Source organism: Lissotriton vulgaris, chromosome 1_1 (genome assembly GCF_964263255.1).
Source record: "Lissotriton vulgaris chromosome 1_1, aLisVul1.2, whole genome shotgun sequence".
Lineage (NCBI taxonomy): Eukaryota > Metazoa > Chordata > Amphibia > Caudata > Salamandridae > Lissotriton > Lissotriton vulgaris.
This window is the reverse complement of record NC_141685.1, coordinates 1,571,533,778-1,571,559,551: the sequence shown is the minus strand read 5'-3', so window position 1 is coordinate 1,571,559,551 and position 25,774 is coordinate 1,571,533,778.

Genomic DNA, 25,774 nt, shown 5'->3' with positions numbered 1-25,774 from the left:
GTGTCTGGCCATTCCTGATAGGTTGAATAGTGTCCCGCTCCTTAAAGGTATATCCTAGCGCATACAGCCCTGGTAGGTCGTAAGTGGATCGACGCCTACCAGTCCGAGCATGCAATGTTCATGTTTGTGTCTGGAAGGTGTTGCGTGGGGCGGATACACTTATTGGCTGTGGAAAACCTTCCTTGTCCCATGTTCATGGAACACGCTGTCTCCTTCTGTCCCCAACCGCTTCACCCTGCTGTCACCGGGAGCACTGTAGACGGGGACTCGGCTGTAGATCAACCGTGCCCAATGTGAGGTCGAATGGCCCCAACACCGCCGCACCTCGTCCCAGAACACACAGGGGGACTCTGGTAATTCCGGTAACCCGGATAGTATCCTCCACTGAAGCAGAATCCATGTGTCCAGAGCCTACTTAGCGAAGCGGGAGTCTCTTGGCGCGTTACTGGAACCCGCGCTGAAATATCAAGATTCCGCACCTTTTCCGAAGATCAAGTGAAGAGACCACAGCAGGGGAATCATCGGAAACAGCTTTATTCCAACGCATAGGCAAGTATTAGTCCCACAACACCCGCATTAGGCGAATGCATTTCGGCGTATTGTCTGCCTTCCTCAGCGCCAGGGGTGTGAATAAATCAGGAAGGTTCGTATTTCTCAGATGAAGTGTCTGACCCTTCCCGATAGGTTGAATAGTGTCCCGCTCCTTAAAGGTATATCCTAGCGCATACAGCCCTGGTAGGTCGTAAGTGGATCGACCCCTACCAGTCCCAGCATGCAATGTTCATGTTTGTGACTGGAAGGTGTTGCGTGGGGCGGATACACTTATTGGCTGTGGAAAACCTTCCTTGTCCTTGTCGATATATATATATATTTATATATATTCATAAATATTCACTAAAAAAAACATAGATTTCAGGGACGTTATAGTTAGTTGGACATTTCACTCATACAAAACCATAGAAATTCCACCGTTAGTTCAGCTAACTATAACTCGCACCCCCACTATGCACTGATCATGACGTCCTATATTACATCATTCATGGCATGGACAGTGACATCACTGATGACATTTCAAATGACATCACTGATGAGATCATCCAGTGATTCTGTAAAGTTTAAATATGTTTTATATATATATGCCAAGCTGTATTGAAGAATGAGTGGGTATAAAAGTGTCTGGATGCACGATTTAGCAGGTGTGTGACTGATTGTATAAGTGAGTGATTAAACGTATCTTACTGAATGCATCAGTTAATGACTAAACTATGTGAATGTCTCCATCAATCTGTCTGTTGTTGTGTAAACTGCTACATGGGTTGGTTAGTAGGTAGATAAGTGTCTATATGGATTATTGTTTGTTTGCCTGAGTATTTGTACGGGAGACTGAGTGTGTTTGTGTGGGTGGGTGGGAGGTGTGTGACTCTGTGCATAGATGTGTGAGTGGTTGATTCACTGGGTGTATGGGTTTAAGAGTGCATGTAAAAACAGCTGCATGGGTGGGTAAGTGTGTGTATGGGTGTGTTGGTGAGTGAATGGATGTCTCAGTGGTACATGTGTAAGTAACTACATATGTAAAAGGCAGTACATGTAAGTGATGAGTGATATAAGAGTGATATAAATAACTATATGTGAGAGTGAGTGATTGTGAGAGTGGCTGTATGGATGACTGTGTACTTGTATCACTGATTTTATAAGAGAGTAAGTAGGTGTTACTACCTGTATGAATGCCTGAGATGGTGTGAATATAATTGTATATGTGGGTATATGGGACTAAGTGGGTGTGTGAGTAACTGCATGGATGAGGAGTGGTATGTGATTATCTGTATAGGTGCATGAGTGCATATGATAGTATTGTATTTATGAGTGACTGCATGTATGAGTGATTGTTTGGATCAATCAGTAGATGTGTGTCTAGACCTAGCAATCAATGAGTGCTTATGTAGTAACTGGAATTGTTCTGTTAACAATTTGGAAAAGGGTTCGGTATTTTTCAGTCAATGTATTAAATGTTATATTAGAATATAAAGAGGTGAATCAGATGTTCACATGGATGATGTCATCAGTGATGACATCAGTGATGTCATTTGAGATGTCATCAGTGATGTCATCAGTGACCATGCCATGAATGATGTAATATGTGATGTCATGAGCAGTGCATTGCGGGGGTGTGAGTTATAGTTAGCTGAACTAACTAAAACAGTGGAATTTCTATGGTTTTGTATGAGTGAAATGCCCAACTAACTATAACGTCCCTGAAACCTATGTTTTTTTCAGTGAATTTCTAAGGTTTTTTTAAATGCTAATTTCTAACTATAATGTGCCTGAAACCTATAGTTTTTTCAGTGAATGTCTAAGGTTTTTTTAAATACTAATTTCTAACTACAATGTCCCTGAAACCTATATTGTTTTTAAGTAAATTTTAAAAAGATGTGCATACTTTTTGTAGTGAATAACTAACTGTAACAGTAGTCTGATATAAGTTATATTTTAACAATGTTTAAAACTTAATTAGCACTGATTAAAATCCGAGTGTAGAATAACTGTGACACACCAGCTATGATACCTGACATCGAACACCACTGTTCACAATTCGATCCCTGGCTCCCACGGCACGTTAGCCCACCACCATGTCACTGTGGGCAATACCTTGCTTAATGTTCCCGACACCCCGAGCGCAAGGAAACCTCTCTGGAGGGAGTTGTATGCCTTACAAATCCTGGTATTTTTTTTAATTTAAAACCATAATGATGAGAAATAATAGCACATCCTTTATTTTTCTTCTATTCTGAACGATTTTTTTTTATGTCTTCTATTTAGAATTACGGCAATTAATCCATGTCTTTAGTCATGAGAAACGAAATGACGCAATATGCCGGGTAACAGTTTTTAAGCTCTATACATGTGAAAATCGAAATCCAACCTTTACGGCTTCACATTTTCTAACTTTTCTCAACACGTCCACAAGTTAGACAGTGAAAACTTTAGCATGTCTCAACAGTAAAACGTGACATCTAAATGGGTGGAGCCCCATGTTCCTTCCATAGACTACTAAATAACCAAAAAGTTTATAAACCACACCCGTTTGATTAGTTAACTTTGTGCAAGTTATTTACGTGTGTCCCTTCTGTGATGCAGGTTCTGTTATCTAGGGTCGGGTTCTTCTTTTGCGACAACAAAAGATGTATGGAGTTGGAAGGTGTTTGATTATGGCATAGTAGATCCCTATAATGCGTAGCTTTTTCTCGATATTTAAAGATTTGTATTTAGAAAAAAGTATTACTACTTGTTTTCTCCATTTATATATATCGTCAGCAGGTTGTATCCAGAAACACTGTAAATCAGAGGTCTTCAAACTTTTTGATGCCGAGACCCCCTTGTAAAACCTTTTTAGGCTTAAGGACCCCCTTCCGACAAAAAATTCTAGAAACTGGTACTCCTCATCATAAACAACTATCGACAACCATAAATGCGCCTGTTAGACCTCATCACATCCATCCATCCATCATTCATCCTCCCACACTTCCACACATCAATCCATCCTTCATCCATCCACCTTTTCATCCTTCCATCCATACATCCATCCTTCATCCATCCATCCTTTCATCCTTCCATCCATACATCCATCCTTTACCTATCCACCCAACATCCACCCGTCCATCCATCCATCCATCCACCTTTTCACACATCCATCCATCCATCATTCATCCGTTCAACCTTTTATCCATCCATCCATCTATCCTTCATCCACCTTTTCATCCTTCCATCCATACATCCATCCACCCTTTCATTATTCCATCGATATATCCATCCACCTTTTCATCCATACATCCATCCTTCATCCACCCACCCTTTCATCCATCCATCCACCCATCCATCATTCATCCCCCACCTTTTCACACATCCATGCATCCATCATTCATCCATCCATGCAACCTTTTATCCATCCATACATCCATCCTTCATCAATCCATCCACACTTTCATCCTTCCATCCTTACATCCATCCTTCATCCATCCACCCTTTTATCCATCCATTCACCCATCACTCACCCACCCACCTTTTCACAAATCCATCCATCATTCATCCATGCAACCTTTTATCCCTCCATACATCCATCCCTCATCCATCTGCCCTCTCATCCTTCCATCCACCCTTTCATCCATCCATCCACCCACCTTTTCACACATCCATCCATCCTTCATCCATCCATTCACCCTTTCATCTTTACATCCACCCACTCATCATTCATCCGCCCACTTTTTCACACATCCATCCATCCTTTCATCCTTACATCCATCCCTCCATCCTTCATCCTTCTTTCCTTCCATCCATACATCCATCCACCCACCCTTTCATCCTTCCATCCATACATACATCCTTCATCCATCCACCCTTTCATCCATCCATCCATCCTCCATCCACCCACCTTTTCACACATCCATCCATCCTTCATCCATTCATCCACCCTTTCATCTTTACACTCATCATTCATCCACCCACCTTTTCACACATCAGTCCACCCTTTCATCCTTTATCCGTCCATCCATACAGCCATCCACCCTTTCATCCATCCATACATCCTTCATCCGTCCACCCTTCCGTCCATCCATCTATCCACCCATCATTCATTCACCCACCTTGTCTGTGCCTCTCTCATGGGGGGTCAGTATCTCTCTGCGTCGTCTTCCTTCTTCTTCCTCTATCATGGGAGGGCATCGTTGTCTTCCTTCTTCCTCTCTCATGGGAGGGCATCTCTGTGCCTCCCTGCTTGGGGGTGGGGTAGAAGGAGGGGGGGCGACAGGCTGTATAAACATCTCACCGTTTAGGCACCAGGTATGAGGGCTCGTGGGACTTGAACCAATGATTGTAATGTCCTTCTGCTGTTTACTGTGTGTTTGTAAAGCGCTCTGATACCTATGGGTTAAACTAGCGCTATATAAAGCAAACGTTAAAAAGAAAAATAAACCCACATCTAAGTCTATTGAACTCAAAGGGCTACAGCCTTCTCCCCCAGACCCCCCTAACCCCCCCCACACCCCCCGCCCAGCTCGTGTATGTGAGCCTGGCTCAAACAGCTTGGACACACACAAAGGCACACCAGAGTACTTCACAGGTCTTTACTTGTTAATGAGGCTTTGATGTTTTTCACACCTCGGTGTGAATTAGGCCGTGAGCACCCTCGATCAGCCCGACGCCAGGAACTGCAGAATCTGCGACCCCCTTCCCAGGACTCCACGACCCCCCTGGGGTTCCCGCCCCACAGATTGAAGACCTCTGCTGTAAATAGAGAAAACACTGTTCCTTTTTTGCCTCCTTTGAGATCATATACTGTGACTACGTACATTTGTAACATTCAAAGTATAGCAGATCTCAGAGGTGTTGGTGACCCCTGGGCGCGATGACTAAAAATGTATATATTACCCCAGCAGCTTCTGTTTCTTACTCTGTTTCCCCCCTGGGATCATATAATGTGAGTATATATAATCTAATATTCACATTCATACGGAACTCACAGGAGTTTACAACCCGTCAGCGCAATGATGAAAATGTTTGAAGTCCCGAAGAAAAGAAGCTTTCAACATATTCACTGCTGGAAAATATTCTTCTACTCCTACTTGAATATATAGGTATAGTAGTGTATATTATAGTATTGTCCTATATATTCTTAAAGGAGTAACTGATCTATCAGTGAAGCAGTAAGCGACCTCTAAGCAGTACGACAGAACTTTCCCACGTTCTACAAAATACAAATGTAAATATGTTTCTTTTTTTTTATAGTGACCGTTATTCTTCTTCTCCTGTGGAATACTATAAACTCACCCTGTATATTTTAATACTGTGTGTTTATAGTACTTCAAAGGGGTTGGACATCTATCTGTGCAACAAATGTACAATACATACTACAGTTATTTCCTTAGATAACTTAGTACCTCACAGTTTGTTACAGGGCTAATGTTTCTTAAAATAGAAGTTGCTAAAATAAATAGTATACATAGTGCTTCATGTAATGTTTTGATGAAGTGTACATTTATATGTAATATCACGTCATTTGTGTTTAACAGTTTTTTACTGGTGATTGTTGTTGAGATCTGAGATGATGTAGTACGGGAGTGCTTCTTTTAGCACTTCTTTTCTACTCTGTCTAAAAGTAACTGATGCCCTGTTATACTCACAAAAATATGGGAAAACACTTTTACAAACTATACCCGACAAAAAAAGAGAGGGTGTAGCCACAATTAAGGGATATTTTATAAATTGTGTTTTTAGTTGTCAATCCTCTGATATATACAGCTTCACTTTCCTAAGAAAATATATTTGTGATTGCTTAATAAAAACTGTTTCAAACCTAGACTGAAATTTTAGCAGTGCAACCACAACTCCCTGTCAGAATAGTAAATTACATTAAGTAAATAGTGCTTCTGGAAAGTATCACACCCGTAGACTTAATAAAAAGAAGTCCGTAACACACTCTGTTATTTTTCTACCTTCAATCAATCAAACCATCAGGACATTTGTTAAGCACGCTACATACCCGTGAGGGTCTCAAGACGCTGGGGGAGGGGGTGCTGCCACTGATCGAAGAGCCAGTTCTTGAGGAGTCTTCTGAAGGCCAGTAGGTCCTGGGTCTGCCGTGAGTTGTTGGGGAGGGTGTTCCAGGTCTTGGCGGCAAGGTGGGAGAAGGATCTGCCGCTGGCGGTCGTTCTTCAGATGCGGGGGACGGTGGCGAGGGCGAGACCAGCAGAGTGGAGCTTGCGAGTAGGGGTGTAGAAGCTCAGTTGTCTGTTGAGGTACACTGGGCCGGAATTGTGGAGCGCTTTGTGTACGTGGATGAGGAGCTTGAAGGTTATCCTCTTGTTGACGGGGAGCCAGTGTACGTCTCTCAGGTGCGGTGTGATGTGGTTGCGGCGGGGGATTTTGAGGATCAGTCGTGCTGAGGCGTTCTGGATGTGTTGCAGCCATCTCAGGAGCTTGGTTGATGTTCCTGCGTAGAGGGCTTTTCCGTATTCCAGCCTGCTAGAGACGAGAGCCTGGGTGACGGTTCGTCTCGCTTCGGTGGGGATCCACTTGAAGATCCTGCGGAGCATATTTAGGATGTTGAAGCAGGATAAGGAGACGGCGTCGACCTGTTTAGTCATGGAGATGGTGAAGTCGAGGATGACCCCCAGGTTGCGTGCATGGTCAGTGTGTGTAGGGGTTGTTCCCAGTGAAGTCGGTCACCAGGAGTCGTCCCAGGCTGAAGGGGTGGAGCCGAGGATGAGGACCTCCGTCTTGTCCGAGTTCAGCTTCAGTCGGCTGTTCCTCATCCATTCGGCGACGGCCTTCATTCCTTCGTGGAGGTTGGTTTTGGCAGTGTGGGGGTCTTTGATGAGGGAGATGATCAGCTGAGTGTTGTCGGTGTAGAAGATAAGGTTGTGCTGTCGGGCGACGTGGGCGAGGGGTGTCATGTAGATATTGAACAGCGCTGGGCTGAGGGAAGAGCCCTGGGGTACGCCGCAGATGATCGCTGTGGAGCGGAACGGTGGGAGGTGGACGCTTTGAGTTCTGCCTGAGAGGAAGGATGTGGTGCAGTCCAGGGCCTTCTCTTGGATTCCGGCGTCGTGTAGGCATGTTTGTAGTGTATGGTGGCAGACTGTGTCAAAGGGGGCTGACAGGTCCAGGAGGATGAGGGCTGCTGTTTCTCCGTTGTCGAGCAGGGTCCTGATGTCGTCGGTGGCGGCGCTGAGGGCTGTTTCAGTGCTGTGGTTGCTGCGGAAGCTGGACTGGGATGGGTCTAGGATGTTGTTGTCCTCGAGGTAGTGGGTCAGTTGTTTGTTGAAGATTTTCTCGGTGACCTTCGCCGGGAACAGGAGCAGGGAGATGGGACTGAAGTTCTTGAGGTCCTTGGGATCGCCTTAGGCTTCTTGAGTAATGCGTTGATCTCGGCTTGCTTCGAGCTCTCCGGGAAGGGTGCTGTCTCGAAGGAGATGTTGATGGCTTTCCGGAGATGGGGAGCGATGATTGTGCTTGCTTTGTAAGGCCCACGCAAATGATATAAATGGCCCTTACTATGTGCAAAAATATTTTTTTTTGCTTCACAGTCCCTATTCACCACCTTGTGAGCACTGTACAATGTTAATAGTGTCCTACCCTCCCCTCCTTTTTTCCCCGTACTCCTTTGAACTGCATCACAAAATGGCTGCCAACAGTGAACCGTTCCCAAACAATAAGGAATTATCTTGTACTCGGAACACTTTAGCTAATAAAATGTCCATGGTGTTACGCAGATGGTGAGGGAATATCTCCCAACACTTCTACTTTTAATGCTTCACAGCCAATGAACATTAAAATTGGGAAACTACTGCTTGGAACACATTACCCAATCAGATGTCCTCGATACTCCGCGGAGGGGGAGGGAATGGCTGACAACACTTCTACTTTCAATGGTATACAGCCAATAAACATTAAGCTTGGGAAGGTCCTGCTTGGAACACGTTACCCAATGAGATGTCCCTGATGATCCACAGAAGGAGAGTGATTGGCTGCCAACACTTGTACTTTCAATGATTTACAGTCACTGAACATTAAGCTTGCGAAGGTCCTGCTTGGAACACATAACTAAATCAAATGTCCCTGCTACTCCGCGGACTGGGAGGAAATACCTGGCAACACTTCTACTTTCAATGGTTCGCAGCCAATGAACATTAAGCTCTGGAAGGTCCTTCTTGGAACATGTGAGCCAATCAGATGTCCTTGCTACTCCGCGGAGGGAAAGGGAATGGCTGGCAACACTTCTACTTTCAATGGTTCGCAGGCAATGAACATTGAGCTCGTTGTTGGAACACCTCAGCCAATTAAACATTAATTTTCTTCCGCACAGGAACAGAACAGGCCCTCCCACATAATGTTACATTTCGTCTAAGAAAGTGACACTATCCATAATAAAAGCGAACAACGCATTATAAGTACACATTACTGCACATTATATTAAAGGAAAGCTGCAATACAGCGCATTGTTATTTTCCCAATATGATTCACAAAGCCTGATAAACATTGCTGCATTACCGCAGATTCACACTACCTGTGTGTGCACCGTTACACAGTCTACTTAACATTGCCGCAATACAGCACATTCATACTACCTGTGTGTGCACCCTACACACTGCTTGTCACAATACGGCGCATTCTTTTCCCGACGGAATTTACAGAGCCTACGCAACCTTGCCGCGATACCGCTCACCATTGTTCTGCGGACTTAATTTCCACGGCCTATGAAAAATTCAAACTTCCTGCCTCTCCAATATTCAAACTCTGTGCCTCTACACCGTACAGACTGCTTACACTAAGACCAAACTGTTCCTACTACACCCTCTTATACAATATTCTTTTTTATCTGCCATTCGCCTTTGAACTAAGTCACAAAATGGCTGCCAAGACTTCCTAGTTTCAACAGTTCACAGCCAATGAGCCGCATGCTCGTGCTCGTAAAGCCGCAGCCAATCAGATGTCAGAATTCTCAAATATCGATATCTGTAAAATTTCATATTTCTCAAAAACTACTAAAGAGGTTCACACCATGTAAATAAAAGTGTGCTTTCTTGACAAAGACCTTTCTCCCTGCCAAATTTGGCGTAATTCTGTTCAGCAGTTTGATCTGTGGCCTTTTCTACGGTTTCCAATGGAAATTGATTGAGAAAACAAGTTTTGAAACCCCCTTTTTTCTGACCCCCCCAGACAAATCACCATCAAACATTCAAGATAGCAACTGATCAAAAAAGCGAAACTTTTTAGAAAATTTCCTAAAGATTTGTTAAACGACGCCAAAGTTATAAGCACATGGAAGGCTCCAGGAGGGGTTCCGCACAACCCCCCTCCCAACATGAGTGAAGCCCCGTAGCCCCAGTGAGCCCCTGCTACTGTGTTTTGTAAGAAATGCCCTCGGAACCTAGCCCACCTCATTAAAATAAAATGCGAGGACCCACGACTCCAGCGCAAATTGCTCCAAATTTATTCTTTTTTTTAAAAAAAATGTTGGCCTTAGGAGTCCTTCCACGACCCCCTGAGCAGACCTAGAGGGTCAGGGTGTTTCTACCCTGCCCCTTCTCTTGTTTTATATCTTTGTTTCTCTGTTTTCTGGTGACTCGCTTATACCGAGTCACAAGATGGCTGCCAACACTTCCTGGTATGGAGTGTTGGCAGCCAATCACAGTGAAGCTCACGCAGGCGACTTAGGCTTCGCCCAGATATCAAAACTTTTATTTTTCTAATTTCTCAGCAACTACTGAACGGATTTACACCGTTAAAAAAAAAGTCGCTTTCTGATCCAAGCACTACCTTTCTGCCAAATTTAGGGTAAATCTGTTCAGTAGTTTCAGCTGTAGCCTTGCACAAAGTTTCATATGGGAAAATGATGTTTTTACTCTTATTTTTTGAATTTCTCAAAAACTACTAAACAGATTTACACCATTTAATAACAAAGTTGCTTTCTGAACCAAGCTCTACCTTTCTGCCAAATTTGGGGTAATTCCGTTCAGCAGTTCGGGCTGTAGCTCATCGCAAAATTTCCTATGGAAATTAACATGGTGAAAACGCATATTGGGACCCCCCTTATTTCTCATCCCCCACTTGATGAATCACCCCCAAACTTTCAGGATAGGAGCTGACATGGATAGACTTTCTTAGGGAGAACTTCGTGAAGATTTGTCAAACGACGCCAAACTTATAAGAAAATCAAAAAATGCTTTTCCTATGGGAACTAGGTTCTAACTATAACTACCTACTGGCGACCGCTAGTAGGTATGATATATATATTTTTTGCCCTTTCTTGCCACTATGGCAACCTTTACAGTTATACAATGATCGTTCAAGGTTATATATGGCAAACAAGGTGCCTAGCCAAGCCTGATAAGTGGGGGGTTCCACGTATTTCCATTGGGTGGCAATAAGCACCCTAGCAACCACAATAAATGTGAATTTCATATGGCAATTATCCAGTCGCCCCTTACTATAATGGCCCAACGACATCAATAGTGGGGTTATACCGACTCTTCTGCCTAGTGAATCAAACAGAAATTATTATACAACCCCCCTCCCAACATGAGTGAAGCCTCGTAGCCCCAGTGAGCCCCTGCTACTGTGTTTTGTAAGAAATGCCCTCGGAACCTAGCCCACCTCATTAAAATAAAATGCGAGGACCCACGACTCCAGCGCAAATTGCTCCAAATTTATTCTTTTTTTAAAAAAAAATGTTGGCCTTAGGAGTCCTTCTACAACCCCCTGAGCAGACCTAGAGGGTCAGGGTGTTTCTACCCTGCCCCTTCTCTTGTTTTATATCTTTGTTTCTCTGTTTTCTGGTGACTCGCTTATACCGAGTCACAAGATGGCTGCCAACACTTCCTGGTATGGAGTGTTGGCAGCCAATCACAGTGAAGCTCACGCAGGCGACTTAGGCTTCGCCCAGATATCAAAACTTTTATTTTTCTAATTTCTCAGCAACTACTGAACGGATTTACACCGTTAAAAAAAAAGTTGCTTTCTGATCCAAGCACTACCTTTCTGCCAAATTTAGGGTAAATCTGTTCAGTAGTTTCAGCTGTAGCCTTGCACAAAGTTTCATATGGGAAAATGATGTTTTTACTCTTATTTTTTGAATTTCTCAAAAACTACTAAACAGATTTACACCATTTAATAAAAAAGTTGCTTTCTGAACCAAGCTCTACCTTTCTGCCAAATTTGGGGTAATTCCGTTCAGCAGTTCGGCCTGTAGCTCATCGCAAAATTTCCTATGGAAATTAACATGGTGAAAACGCATATTGGGACCCCCCTTATTTCTCATCCCCCACTTGATGAATCACCCCCAAACTTTCAGGATAGGAGCTGACATGGATAGACTTTCTTGGGGAGAACTTCGTGAAGATTTGTCAAACGACGCCAAACTTATAAGAAAATCAAAAAATGCTTTTCCTATGGGAACTAGGTTCTAACTATAACTACCTACTGGCGACCGCTAGTAGGTATGATATATATATTTTTTGCCCTTTCTTGCCACTATGGCAACCTTTACAGTTATACAATGATCGTTCAAGGTTATATATGGCAAACAAGGTGCCTAGCCAAGCCTGATAAGTGGGGGGTTCCACGTATTTCCATTGGGTGGCAATAAGCACCCTAGCAACCACAATAAATGTGAATTTCATATGGCAATTATCCAGTCGCCCCTTACTATAATGGCCCAACGACATCAATAGTGGGGTTATACCGACTCTTCTGCCTAGTGAATCAAACAGAAATTATTCGATCCCTTCTAGTAACTGTGTCAGCTTCTCGTACGAATAATACATATGCACCAAATCCGCTGGTCCCTGAGTACATCTCGGACATAAATCATCCTCCCTCTTGCCCCAGCTGAAAAATTTTGGCCGGAGTGAAGTACAGATTAAAACTCGTTTGATAAAGCTGTGCTTTCAGATTTACAGAAAAAAAACTTCTCATCCTAATGAAATTGACCCATACAGATCTACATCTCCATCACCCAGCTTCCGAGACCAATTAGCTTCCACCTGCTCAAATCATCAGGGACTGCATCCAATAAAATTGCGTATATATGTTTGGTCCTAGTGCCGGTACTCACAACTATTCCCACTAGTGGAATTTTATTCTGAGCAAGCCGTTTATGCGATCTTGAGTAGGTAGCTAGTAATCTGAATATATTTAATATATGATCCAGCCGTTATACAATATCCCTCCATGGAGTCCAAATTTATTGGCCATACTTCACTAACCTTGCTGGAGATTCTGACACCTAGATACCCTCCTACATCCAGTCTACGATTATGCATACAAAGAACATTAGAGTTGAATTTTAGTGATACATTCTTGATGCAGAGGAATTCTGAGCACATCACCAAGCAAAGAAGCACTTAGTTCATACAGTTAGGAGGAAGTACCCTAGTTTTGGTGAAGAATTTCCTCTTGTAGTCTCATCCTCTTTTCTTAAAATAATGGAGGGGGTGCACAGAACCCCTTCTTATAGCTTTAAGGATCCTAGAGCACCACTACCTCCCGGGGGCTATATATATATTATAAGTAGGTGGGCTGCACGGACCCATACAGCTCCAGGGACCACCACATCCCTGTGGCTTTATTAAAAAAGTAGGGGCCACACAGCCTCCCTTTCTAGGGCTTTTAGAAGCTCTAGGAACCACCACCTCCCTCGGGTATTAATTGAACAATATGGAGTAACCCAACTATAACCTTTTGCTCTCTTAGGGAATATATATATTTACAGCCCCGGGGGCCACCACCTCTGCCAGGGATGACCCATGCAAAACAAAAGAGGGGGGCCATGTGCCCTCCTCCTGGAGCCATTTATGGCCCTGGGGACTGCCACCCCCCAGTGCCAGCTCCTGCTACCTCCCGAGGTGCCCACCCTCGGGAGATAGCAGTTTGCTTTCACTTGACATGAGCTGTAACAGTTCTCGCCAAGTGAGAGCAAACACTAACTCCACTCCCAGCAAGCTGGAGCTGTCAAACTACTCCTGCTTGCTGGGAGCAGAGTTTTCATCTGTTTTCCTGCCTGCTATCAAGCGGGCAGGAAAGCAGGCACCAGCATTTTTGACAGCTCCCTATGTGCAGGAGCAATTCAGGCTCCCATGGTAGACAGGGAGCCTGCAGGGGCCGCGGGGGCATTAGGGCTCCCCTTGTTGTCCCCAACAGTAAATAATGAGTGTGTACCAGGGCACCCAGCCTCAGTATGGCTGGCCCCGGGGCATGGGGTCCCCAGGGCCAAAATAGGCATGAGGAGGGTAGTTGCACTATCGCTCTCCCCACTGATCTTTCATTGGGCACAGGGGGATATTGTCCCCTGGTCCTAGTGAATGATCTGCCTGGGGTTTAGGGCCACACGGCTCCCCTCTCCCTTTAAAAAATGTAAATAAATGGGCCGGTGCTTTTTGTTATGGCCCTGGTGCTCATTCACAGAAATTAAACTTCAATGGGAAGCAATTATAAATATGCACATAGTAGGTGCCCCAGTTGAAGCTAAACTTTTGTAAAGGACAAAGGGGCATATTATCAAGGACAGCGTTAAAAATGATCGCTGGTTTAGCGGCAGAAAACTGCAATAGAAGTACATGTTCTGGGCTTCTATTGGAATTCTCCAGGGCATATTATCAAGCCCATTATCGCCGCTTTAGCAGCAGTTTTCTGCCGCTAAACAGGTGATAATTTTAACGCCGTCCTTGATAATATGCCCCATACTTCCTGGGTTTGGCGAAGGCAAATGGAAAGGGGCGACCACTCGGTCCCCCCGAACGTATGGTTGGGTGCCCCGATCCTCCCGGGAAACCATTTTGGGCGGGGGGCGTGTCTCGGCTGGTATGCCCGAAGCGGCGTAGCCGTGGCGCGCCTTTTCCCGCCCAAGAGGGGTTGTCCTAGACACCTACACCGATGGCCACGCCCAGTAGGCGTACCGGGGAGAGTACACGCCCTCCCGAGGAAGAATAAAGAGAGCGGGAATCCGAAGAAGCGTCCTCTTGTTCCTGTGCTCTGAAGGCTGCACCCACTCGTTGCTCGTGAGCCCTCGACGGAACAAGCAGCAATTTTGAGAACGAATATTGTTCGAGCAAGTTTTGTCTGCCGTCAGCTGGTTGGCAAAAAGAATCCCGGGGTGCACGATTGCCTGGTCCCACATGATTCCCAGGAAAGTATGGCGGGGGGGCCTTTCGGTGTCAGCACTGAACCATTTGGTGAAGAAGGTTAACAATAAAATTGGTAGACTGTTTCGCTCTGCACAGTTGCATAGTATTCCTCTTGGGTGTATTCGGGGTGATCACATGTACCTAAATGATGGGGTTCACCTGACCCGGGAGGGGAATGTTTTACTCATAGGAGACTTCATAGCATGGCTAAGGGGTTTAAAGAAGCATGACCTTTAGGAGGAGTTTTGGGGGGGGCCGGATAGCCGGTCAACTATCCGGCCTGTGGCGGTAAGGTCATGATCGGTGAGCAGTAATTTCAAGGACCCTAGAGTGGGGCGCCACCCAATACGGATGGGAGCGCCCGGGGGGAGGCGGCCATTGGCCCCTCCCACTGGGAGGCGGAACCCACTAAGGATGGGTCGCCTAAGGGGAGACGGCCATCGGCCCCTTCCAGGGGAGGAGGCGGCTATATGCCCCTCCTACGAATTTCCCGGGGCCCGGATATCCGCGACGGCGGATAGAGAGTGTGGGGATGGGGGGGGAGTCCACGCTGTCCTTCCTACAGAAACCTCACACGGGAGCTCAGACGACCTTTAAGATGGCGTCGAGCGGAAAGGGGGGCCCCCAACAAGACAAGGGAAATTATAGTTGGCAGTGAGGGTACAGTCCTCTGCGCATGCGCCATTCACACCGTGAGGGCGACAGTTTTGGTAGTGGGGATCTGACACCGGTTAAGACCTTGCCGTTGGCCCTTAATGCTAGGATGTACAATTTTAATTTAGAATGTATGCATTTGCAGGATGTTAGACTCGGCTAGGAAACCTTTGTATTAGAGATTTGTTAAGGTTAGCCAGAGAACATGTCTTCATCGAAATGTAATAAATGTAAAATTGTACATGATTATGAAACTTTTATTTAATGTTTTAATTTTGTTTCATATTTTAATAAATACGGCCGGGAGGGTGACTCCCTCCCGCCTTCCAAAAGTTCAGAGCTGTGTCCGACTTCCCATCCTTGGGGATTGTGTTGGGAGGGGGTGACGGGCATCCCGGCCATATGGAAAGGGGCGACCACTCGGTCCCCCCGAACGTATGGTTGGGTGCCCCGATCCTCCCAGGAAACCATTTTGGGCGGGGGGCGTGTCTCGGCTGGTATGCCCGAAGCGGCGTAGCCATGGCGCACCTTTTCCCGCCCAAGAGGGGTTGTCCTAGACACCTACACCGATGGCCACGCCCAGTAGGCGTACCGGGGAGAGTACACGCCCTCCCGAGGAAGAATACAGAGAGCGGGAATCCGAAGAAGCGTCCTCTTGTTCCTGTGCTCTGAAGGCTGCACCCACTCGTTGCTCGTGAGCCCTCGACGGAACAAGCAGCAATTTTGACCCACCCACCAGCCCCTTATGGCAATGTTTGGTTTAAATAAAGTTTTGCTGAGTAGGCCTTTTTTCCTTCGTAGAGAAAGTAAAGGAAAGTTTTAAGATAAGGATATGACTTCTGCCTGTAAGATAATGTTTCTTTGTAGGAGAGAGCAGTGATGACACATCAAGGTTATGTCGAAGTTTTTCCTTTCTTAGTAGGTAAACAACTGTCGTATTTATTTTGGCCGGGCGGTAAGGTCATGATCGGTGAGCAGTAATTTCAAGGTCCCTAGAGTGGGGCGCCACCCAATACGGATGGGAGCGCCCGGGGGAGGCGGCCATTGGCCCCTCCCACTGGGAGGCGGAACCCACTAAGGATGGGTCGCCTAAGGGGAGACGGCCATCGGCCCCTTCCAGGGGAGGAGGCGGCTATATGCCCCTCCTACGAATTTCCCGGGGCCCGGATATCCGCGACGGCGGATAGAGAGTGTGGGGATGGGGGGGGAGTCCACGCTGTCCTTCCTACAGAAACCTCACACGGGAGCTCGGACGACCTTTAAGATGGCGTCGAGCGGAAAGGGGGGCCCCCAACAAGAAAAGGGAAATTATAGTTGGCAGTGAGGGTACAGTCCTCTGCGCATGCGCCATTCACACCGTGAGGGCGACAGTTTTGGTAGTGGGGATCTGACACCGGTTAAGACCTTGCCGTTGGCCCTTAATGCTAGGATGTACAATTTTAATTTAGAATGTATGCATTTGCAGGATGTTAGACTCGGCTAGGAAACCTTTGTATTAGAGATTTGTTAAGGTTAGCCAGAGAACATGTCTTCATCGAAATGTAATAAATGTAAAATTGTACATGATTATGAAACTTTTATTTAATGTTTTAATTTTGTTTCATATTTTAATAAATACGGCCGGGAGGGTGACTCCCTCCCGCCTTCCAAAAGTTCAGAGCTGTGTCCGACTTCCCATCCTTGGGGATTGTGTTGGGAGGGGATGACGGGCATTCCGGCCATATCTAGCGTGTACCAGGTATAATATTTGTGACTCTGGTTTCCGTCTTTGGCTGTCTGTTTGTTCTGTTTTGCAACTTAAATTGTCCTCGAATTACAAGGATCTGTCTCGGCAACTGCACAGCGTCTCTCTTTTAAGAAATTGGGTACCCGTTTGTGATTGACTGGGCGTTATCACTTTCATCAGTAAGAATGCTGTCACCCACATCTGATATGTAACAGTAATTTCACTGCATCCTTATGGTGGTGCAATCTGCCGCAGAGAAGTGCAGCTTGAGCAGAAATCAAACTGTTTTTTTCTGGTGTGTCAAGGCTAAGCCTGTTTTTGTTAATGCCCTAGATTTCATCCCTTTACATCGCCTTTGCTCCCAGTATGAAGTTGTTTCTCAATTTAATTCCTCAAGACTATGATGAGTGTTAATCTTTATATTCACATAGAACTTGAAGTGTTAAAATCACCTTCATAGTTGGAGATAATTTAATACATTAAAGCAGCAGCTAGTGCTGTGCTACAAATAGCTAACCACGCTGCACATTCTGTCAATTAATTCCCGAGCTGCAGCACATCCCCACAATAATGCCAAGCAGAAAACAGACTCGGATGGTAATTTGGTGCTAGTTCGCATAAATAGGTCGAAAATAGTGAGCATGCATTAATCATTTGACTATATCGCAGGTGGAAATTGAATGTTATGACTGGGCAGCATTTACACATTTTATTACTCTGTATCTTTATTTGGAACCAGTTCTTCAGAAGCAGCAAAAATGATTCAGATTGTAATTAACCTTTTTATTATAGCAAATTATTTTGTGTGTACAACAAGTAAAGGCTTCGCGTTTGCTCTCTGCTCAGTGAATTGAAAACTGAAAGGGCTAACATTATCAAGCAATAAAAGAGGCTAAGGACAATTTTAAACACAATACACACACTGGGCAACCCTTTTAAATACACATTTAGGGGGTAATTTTCTAAGGGTTAAGCGAGAGCCTGCAAGTGCTGTGCAATTTTCTGCAGCGCCCACAGACTTTTATAATGGTAAGTAAATCGATTAAATGCTTTGAATGCCTTTGTGCCACCCAATTGCCTGGACAAATCATTAGTACATTGAGCCCCTTTGAGCCTCAATACGAATGCCGTCATAATACCGATGGCGTTTTTTCACTTTCACACTGAAATTTCAGCTGCTGAAAACAACGGGAATCTCTTTGGAAAAGTCTGAGGAAAAATAAGGAGTTTCCAGAGAAATCAGACCCAGAAGCGGCAGTTCCGCAGTAATTCCTCATTTCTTAGAGGACCCTCAGAGTACCACTCATAATGCGCTGGATTTTCCCCAGTCCCTGAATTTCCGGTTCCCCTGTGTCAATAACTCCGGGTGGTGGGAAACTCCAGCCCATTCAACAGGCCAGTTGTTTTGAGGGCTATTGTATTGAAAAGACTGACATAATTGCACACAATCAATGTTTAATTCTGCTTTGTTTGGTCGAGGAGTTTGTATCTTTTCATGAATCAGAAGTACATGATACCGCTTTTTTTGAAGAATTCAAAACAGTTGGAGGACATACATTGTATGGTGAGCTGCATCTAAATCACAATACACACTGTAGCCTTAGTGATGACGAAACAAGTAAATACTGTTAAATATTTTTTCTCAAGTTATTGATGACCCAGGAATGGATCAGTGCTCATAAATGAGGCAAGAACTGGCTGTGTATTACTAATAATGTTTGAATGTATGGCGGTTCCAGCTCTGTTACCCACCTCATGTCGCTCACACCAACCTTACGTATTTGCCTTTTCTGAGAAAGCTTTAAATGAAAGCTTCTACTGGTACTTGTGTTTAACATTCTCAGGAAACTTATTGAATTTCAATATTCTTAATAATGAGCTAACTGATTTTAATGGCCATTTACTTAGGGTGTCCAAACCTGTTAATTGCCCATACTGCAATATTTTATAGGCAGAGGTGAAGGGGGATAATAAGAGTAAAGAGCAATTACCACCTCTGGCTAGGCCCTGCACCCAACCACCTATGAGTGGCCATTCACCCTGTGTGCATGGCATTTGACCTTGCCTAGCAGAGAGTTGGGAACAGCATGATTTGTGCATAGGACCTGCACTTGGCCCCCGGTTGTGCAGTCTTTGGCTGTGTGGGCTAGGATTGGGTGTGGCCAAAGCCTGCAGCCAACTCCGTGGGCATGCACTGCGTGGTGTTTGGCACCGAACCTGGCCTGCAGCCAGGTGCAGCATTCAACTTCCCACAGGGGTTTGCAGCATGTGCGGGGAGGGGGAGGCGTATTAAAATCTTACTTTGTGTTAATAAAAAACCCAGACTCTTACTGAAATAAACTAAAGTTAAAATGGTATTATACTTTATATGGTAATAATATAAATAAAACTATAATTTGCATCCCCCAATGCACTGCTTACGACCTCAAATATTACATAATCATGATCTCCTCAATGACAACATTGATGACATCACTAATGGGATCTAACATAACATCGTTGATCAGATCACTAACAACATCATCTAACCTACTGCTGTTCAAATTACTCTATAAGACAGTACAGTATTTCAGATATGAAAGTAAGTACTAAATGGCACAGAATCATTCATAGCATAAATTATTCTTCAGATACGCAAGCCCCTTTGGATGAACCAAGCTCACCTGTGGCCATTCACTGCGTCCAACACCCAAGGATGCCAACCACCCCGGTCTTGCATGGCCACCAACCGCACATGGCGTCATGTTTGGTGCAGGGCCTTGTTTGCGGCCATGCCCTATGAACAATCTCTGTGGACAGTCACACACAGCTTTCTGCTGTTTGTGGCAGTACGTTGTCCGCAGGGCCTGGCTAGCCCCAAGGGCAGCCAACCCACATGGAAACCCACCTCACATTTTCTTTTTTGGCCTTCTTTTTGCAGCATCCTGTAGAAGTCCTACTAGACCACACATGAAGCCTTACGGGTCCAAAGGTACTACAGTGGAACCGGCATCACAGAAAAAAAATATAATTTTTGGGGGCTCCAGGGTGGAAGGATCCCTTTGACAAAGAGGGGTAGGTGGTCTCGACGGCAGGCAATCCCAAGCCGTTGGGAGGCTGCCCCAATGTCCCCCTATCCCGTGATGCAAATCATCGACTGGCTCTCATCCTCATTTTCATTTCCGGGTTGAGGACGCTGACCTGTGGGTGGCCATTTCCCCTGTGTACGTGGTCTTTGACCTTTCATAGCAGGGAATTGGGAACAGCATGGTTTGGGCATAGTACAGGACGTGTGGCCAGGCCCTGCACCCAGACCCCCAGTTGTGCACAGTCTTTGGCCCAGTCACACACTGCCTTCTGCCATTTGCAGCAGTAGGTTGGCCACAGGACCTGGCTCACCCCAAGGGCAGCAGACGCACATGGAACCCCACCTCACTTTTTCTCTTTTTTGGCCTTCTTTTGGGGTCCTGTGGTACTTTCATGGAACCACAGGGAGGTCAATGAAGCATCCAGTGAAGCGTCCCTTGGTCCAGTGGGACTACCATGGATCCAGCATTGAAAAAAGCAATGAATTTGTTTTTTGGACTACATGGTGGAAGGGTCCTTCTGGGACCCACCTACAAAGGGCATGTGACCAGGGTACCTCTACACTGTCCTGTTGTACTTGTATTCATTTTATGTTTCAGGACACAGTGACTGACAGCCAGATTCATCATTGTCCCGTTTTGCGAGTCCTTAATAGCGATTATTAAGGAATCGCTATTAAGGACTTGCAAAACGGGGTTCATGTAGGAATCGCAAAATAAATTGCGATTCCTACAGCTTCCTTATTTGCGATTAGCAAATTGCTAATCGCAAATAAGGAATAACTCCCCATTCATTCCTATGGCCCTAAGGCCCATAGGAATGAATGGGGAGTTATTCCTTGTTTGCGATTAGCAATTGTCTAATCGCAAATAAGTATGCGATTTCAAGGGTGCCAGGGGTGTCCAAAGGACACCCTGTAGCACCCCTGAAATGAAAATGTAGACTAATGTTGCGCACACACATGTCCAAAGGACATGTGTGTGTGTAACATACAACTTAGAAAAATGCACTAAAGTGCATTGTTCTAAGTTTTCGCTATTTACCACGAAGTCAGACTTCGCGGTAAATAGCGGCCAAAAGTTGCAAATTCGCAAATAAAAAATGGTTAATGAATTGCATTTAAGGAATCTCAAATAGAGATTCCTTAAATGTAATTCCTCGCAATTTAGCAATTTTGCTATTAGCGATTTTTGCATTTGGGATGATGAATCCCAAATGCAAATATTGCGCTCGCAAAGGGCCAGATTCTCAGAATCTGGCCCTTTGCGAGCGCAATTTCCAATGATGAATCTGGCTGTGAGTCCCAGTTTCCAGCAAGGGCAGTTGCAACATATCATGTTGTTGCCAGCAAATCAGATTCTTCGGTACAACAAGACTGATTCAGTCCCAATGTACCAAACAATCTAACAGAAAAAATAGCTCTCTCAGCCAATTAGAATGCTTTTTTTAAACTTTGCACTACTGTGTGACTAGCTGTTAATATATCAGTAACTATTTGAATCTTAATTTCTGAAAAAACGGCTGAACAGATTTGCACCAAATTATCAAAAGCATTCTTTCTGTGGAAAGATGTAGCTTATTGCAAAATTTTGTGACATTCTGTTCACCCATGTTTTAGGCCAAGCCTAGCGCAGCGCGCATGTCCTGCCCTAGGAAAACGACTTCTTGGGATCGCTCTGGGCTTTCCACACACTTGTGCGAGTGTTTTGTTTTGTGCATTATTTTCACTGGTTGTTGTGTGTGTCTTTCTGAAAAAGACATCACGCAATTGGGCAAAGACGTCTGCATGTATCCGCCCAAGGCCTACCGCTTGCAATTACGAGCAGGGGCCATGTTTTCTACCATCTGTTTTCAATTACCGTGGCATGCACCACGCGTGGCGCATGCCACTCGCATGCTTGTTACATCGCTCTTTCACTTTGGGCAGTGCGTGTTCATTTTTACATCGCAGACATGGAATGTACACACTAGCAGAGCCTGCTGTACCCTTGGGTCCTGTGTTTCGGAAGCAGGCGTGTGCTTTGAAGTCTGGTCCCTGCAGGGCCCTTTGTCACCTCCCTGATGCCTCCATCTCTCTCCCCCTTCAACAGGGACCAGGCTGGAAACATTCTGTTCCTCACAGTCTGTGTGCATGCCCTGTAATCATGGCAGGTGCAGATGTCACCCTGGAGATAGGATGATTAGCTGCCGGCAGCAGCAGGTGCTGCAATTACAGGCTTTGGGGTAAAGTCTGCATCTTAAGGCGACAGGCACACCGCCTGCAGGGGGTTCAGAAGGTGCGTGGGACACTGGGAGTATATCTATTGAGTTATATACATAGCTCATTAAGCGACGGATTAGTGCTCTTCTGCACAGCATCAATGCTTTCTTACAATACAAAGACTATATTTTGCAAGTAGCGCCGCTGCAAGGCGCTTTAAATTAAATTGATCATATCAGGTGGTGCACTGAGGGTGCTGGGGGCTATATCGCCAGGATAGAGCCAGTTGCTCACATTTCTTTTCAGTCAGAGCTTCACACTTGTGCCCTCTCAAAGCTTTTCACACATCCCATGTGAGCCAAGCGCCTCATCCTAGCCACGTGACCCAAGCTTGCTGAGTTGTACCTAAGTGCCCCTGTAACCTCACACAGGCTGCCCAGTGCACCTCTTCTGTGTCCAAGATTTCCCACACTATATTGGCCCCACTTACTGACGTATAGTATGCCCCAGCCTACCCAGACTATTCATGTAGTATCTGGACTTCATTCTGTCCATACTCCACAAACCCACCTCGCTGACCGTGTGTCCCAGGCCCCTCTCTAACTGGCTATATACCCAAAGTTTCTCATCCCCCAATGTTCCCCAAGCACTTCACCTTCCACGTGCCCAATGTTTGTCACAATGCAAAAACGTGTCCCATATTCCTCGCAGTTTGTGTGCCCAAAGCAGGGCTCAAGGGAGGTGTGGGAGAATGGGTGTTCCTCTGCAGGGTTAGATTAGGATCAAAAATCGGCCCGGGCACACCAAAAAAAAGAATTTGCATAGCCAATAGGTTTTGCCTTCGGGACCTTATAAGTGTTTAGCCATGCAACAGTTGATGTTGTTGCACCAAGGATATTGTGCTGGATAACTAAGCACTTATAAGGTCCCAACGGCGAGACATATTGGCTATGCCAATGCTTGTTGTATTTTGCTATCTAATATTCCTAAAGGAAAATGGATGGGGAAAACTGTTATTGGGCACCCTCATTTTCTCGCCCACTTGAAAAATGACCCCAAAACTTTCTATACAGGAGCTTAGGCAGATGAACATTTTTCACAGTTTTGTAAAAATTCATTAAAGGGAACCAAAATTATTAGCAAACCAAATAAGGCTCTACCACTGTGAAGTCTAATCTAATTATAACTAACTACAAAGTGGTTACTGTATATGTGTGAGAAGGTTTAGGTTTATAAAAATATTAACTACATTTGTAACAAGTACATTTAAAATATTTTTAAGAAATGACTAATGATGTCAATGTAAAGACTCCTATTGTAATGACCATGATGTAATGGATCCCCATATAACTACCCTCTTGCAAAGGTAGCATGCCAATTTAACACTACAGACAATTAATATCACCCCTCTTTTGCCTTGTCCCTACCCTTATGACAGGCCCACTCAAATATCTGAGAAGCTATTTTTCTTGGTAGAAGTGTGGGCATGCTGAGTAGTCAGACATTTGTCCTCGGTCGTCTCCGCTCCACAGGGCTCACCACTGTGGAGCGGAGACGACCGAGGACTTTCTTTGCGGGACCCGAACTATTATATCCGGGGCACTGCTTCGTAAAACAGACTTTCCATCTGCTAAATATGGTGCCTAATACATGAAGAAACGCTCTAAAAGTGAGATCCTATAATCATCAGTTGCGAATAATTAAAGGGTTACCATATAGAACACTCCTTTCTCTGAGATATAATAGTTACCATTTAGGAACTAATAGGAAATTATCAACCAGAACAGCCTATATTCACTGTTCAAGCCCTGAAGAAGTCCCTGGCTGGGACGAAATGCGTTGGCGGTTCCAAAAGTGATGCTTTCAAAAGTTTTTAAAGAATGAATAAGAAAGAATAAACTGAAACTGAACATCGACTTGCTCGTGAAACTAGATCCTTTCTGAACCATTGTTTGTTACAAATTGTGTTTAAAGTGTGCTGGGCTATTATGTGCTGTTAAGTTCTGTGAATTACCCTGTGGGCCATGCACATCCATTAAATTCGATTTATTTGGCCACTGGGAGCCAGTGCAGGGAAATTAGAGCAGAAGTGACTCCTTATTGGAAGAGTGAGTAACTGTCTGATGGATTCATTTAGGATTCGTAGTTCATTAAATATTAGCAGGGGTACTCCAAGATGTGTTCCACTGGAAAGATGCGAAACTACTGTGGTGATGGTGGCTTTGACATTCTGTTGAATTCAATAAAGATCATGTGGACGTATGATTTAATTCACCCAAAATCTCCACTGTAGGCCCTGCCAACAGAAAAATGATGCATCCCTTTTCAGCAAACTTTATGGCAATCCCTACCTAGTTATGAATGTGCATATTCACATGTCCCTACTTGTATTTTTAGCTGCAATGTCAATCTTCTCTCTTAAAAGCACCACAAAAAACCTGCGGGCCACAGCTCTGAATTATAGTAAGATAGCTTTGAGGGTCATCGCCGTTGTTGCAGGTATCCTTCTGTAACTTGTAGATTACAAGTTCAGATCCTAGGAAATAGCTCAGGGATTTATTGGCTGACTGCACATATTTCCAAGTGATGGGTGTTGGATAAATTTGAATCCCTGCAGAACACCTTCTTCAAACATATCATGCAATGAATTACACTGAATTGAGCATCATTCTTATAGTGACAAACAGTCAGTTTGTTTTATTTACTCTCTAACAGTGGCGGATCATCCATGGGGGCGTTTGGGCACCGCCCCACTGCTTTCTTGCCATGCGAGAAGCCAGAAACAAATAGTACAGAACTACCATTTGTTTCTGCCTTCTCGCACGGCGAGAAAGCAGAAGTTCCTGGTTGAGAGAGTGGACGGTGTTACTTGAGGGCAGGGGGGAGGGGCTTTCCCACTGTTGTTAATACTGTCTGTCTGGGCAGCCTGAGAGGCTGTCCAAACAAACAGTATTAACTGTATTAAGAACAGTGGGCAAGCCGCTTCCCCCTGCCCTCGAGTAACCCCTTCCACTCTCCCTGCTCTCTGTATGCTGCAGCATACAGAGAGAAATTACGTGGTTTGGGCAGCCGGCCGAACCAATCACAGCGCTGTGCTGTGGTGAAGGGGAGGGAGGCTGCCTGCAGCCTTCCTGCGTGACGACGAGCACGACTCGGAATTCAAAAGAACAGGACGGCGGGAGTCGGGAGTCTGGTGGTCGGTGGAGTCTCGGAGTCGGAACTTGAAGGTGGGAAGAAGGTAAGTTTGACTTTTATTTTATTTATTTTATTTATCCCGCTCCCCCCCACCCGTAATGCCGGTCGGCTCTTTTTATTCTTGGGTGCCATCAATTATAGGGTAAGGTGAGGAGTGGGGTGAGGAGGGCTCACTAAACACATAGACGTGGAAAGGCAATCTTCCAGGCTGCACATCTGGTAAGTTCTGTTCTAAAAGGGTGGCTGAAACACTTGCAC